General features: G+C 44.1%; 1 non-coding gene across 1 annotated transcript; it reads right to left on the bottom strand.

Moving 5' to 3' along the window:
* Positions 1-940: 940 nt before the first annotated feature.
* trnaw-cca lies at positions 941-1,012 on the bottom strand. Its single transcript has one exon. It is a non-coding gene; the product is annotated as a tRNA-Trp (tRNA).
* Positions 1,013-2,240: the final 1,228 nt, after the last annotated feature.

Genomic DNA, 2,240 nt, shown 5'->3' on the forward strand with positions numbered 1-2,240 from the left:
TTGAAATCATAAGATTTCGGAGAGCTGATCCTTCGTCAGGTGAAGTCTGGACACTTCAGTTATTCCCCACGCTGTTTCAAACAGCAGCGTCCAACAGGTCAAATAATTTTGTCAAATGACGAATTGAAACAAATAAGTATCCGCCATTGGATTTACTGACACAGTTTATAAAATTCAGGCTCACCCTTAATGGGGACAGGGGCCGTCAGACTGTGGTTTCCGTTCCTGCTGTTGAATAAAGATCGTTTTAACTGTGTTCAGTGACAGGTTGTTGTTTGGAAACATTTCTTTCTGAACTCACTGTCACTTTGCGATTAGAAAAGGAGCTGGAATCTCCTGATCGACTGAAACATAAAATTGGGTGTCTGTACATTAAGTCCTAAGATATCAGTGTAATGTTTATTCACACCGCGCTGTCACCAATTGAACGAAACAGCTGCTCAGAGGAAGACGGCTGTATATTTGAACCCCACGGTAAACAGTTCACGGTTTACTTCTCACACTGAGGGAAATGGGCATTTCATACAATCATCATAGAAGCCGCACAGTTTGAAAACAGGCCATTCGACCCAAACCCCTATAAGCCAGCAAATCTCCACATGCCTGAACACTACGGGTACTTCAGCATGGCATATCCACCCAGTCGACACATCTTTGGACTGTGGGAGGAAACCCATACAGACAAACGCCCGGCGGTAGAATCAAACCCACGTAACTGGGGCTATAAGTCAGCAGTACCCATCACTGAGCCACCGTGCAGCCCTCACAATGCTTGCCCAACCAATGGATACACCACAAGCCTGAAACATTATACACAACTGAATCTGGCAGCAAAAGTTAACATGCAATCGAAAGAAGACATTGGACAACGTACATCCGCAGAAAATAAACTCTGCTGTGACTTGGCAACACGGGGAATTGACCTTCTAAACCAGCACCATGAGCCTGACGTGATTTGAACACGCACCCTTCTGATCTGGAGTCAGACGCGCTACCGTTGCGCCACAAGCCCACACTTACAAAATTTCTGTTGTGCGGGATTAAGGAAGTGGTCATACCGCAATGATTTTTAAATTATGACTGATAACAAATGTCAAAACTTAATACCTGTTTGTCTCTCTCTCCCTCTCTCTTCCTCTGTCCCTCTGAACAACTTTCCCCTGTCGCTGTCTGTCCGTCCCTCTGGCTCCCTCATTCCGCCCTTCTCGACTTCATTGTCTCAACTTCCCTCTCCTCGAACTTACTCCTTCTTCTCCATACATTCGGCTCTAAATTTGTTTCTGGGGCGATTGATTCCAGTCTGTATGTCACGGGGTGGATCCGGGACAGACAAAACGAGACATAAATGATCTTTGAGGGGTTTAAAAAAAAACACTGACTGGGTTCCATTCCATTTTCCGGTTATTGTCCATAAAGTCAGTCAGCAAGACACAATATTTCTCGAACTTGATCAAGAAAAAGCGTCATGAATGTCATTGATAGAAATATAGAATCCCCAGAGTTACATAACTTAAGGTCAGACACGGAAGTGCCTGTGACTGTAATGTACAAATGTAAATACCTAGGCATGTAATTACATTTCATTGAATAATTCAGTACCACGTGACGCACAACTAATTCAGGAGGCAGCATCATTATTGCGTCACAATAGTTGAAGGGCATCACCGCCCATACCACATGACGTCATGGCGAAGCTGCAAGCCCCGGGGAGAGTTTATTAAAGAAACCTCACTGAGGGTCAGCCTGCTCTGAGTCGGGAGGTATTTGGATGGCCAAACGCAATCATTTTATGTGTGCGCAGATCTCCAAATTAAACAGATTCGAGGCAAACTTCCCTTCCTTCTACTTAAAATTTCAAGACCCATAAAACCGAAATTCTTCAGAAGTGTTTGGAAACATTTCTTCCAGAGGTTGACTAATTATTACTGTGGACACTTGGTTAAAGTTTGAACACAGTGAGAATCAATGATGGCAAGATATGAACTCATTGGCTTTTAAACCTAGTGCCTGGACTCCCCGACCAATATTGAAAACAATGATGGTGCTATAAAACCATAGCCTGTTTACAACAGAGAAAGACTACATTAGGCTCGACCTGCCCGTGTTTCTAAAGGAGAACACAAATGACACTGCAAGTTAAACAAAACACATGGCAGACAGGCTGCAGAACCACTTTGTGTGCATCTGCAACCTGGGCTAATTGGTGGTAAAATGGATGCGTTTGCAGTGGCTGGGTTCAG

The sequence above is a fragment of the Rhincodon typus genome, unplaced genomic scaffold, assembly GCF_021869965.1.
Source record: "Rhincodon typus isolate 14 unplaced genomic scaffold, sRhiTyp1.1 hic_rhity00000067, whole genome shotgun sequence".
Taxonomy (NCBI): Eukaryota; Metazoa; Chordata; class Chondrichthyes; order Orectolobiformes; family Rhincodontidae; genus Rhincodon; species Rhincodon typus.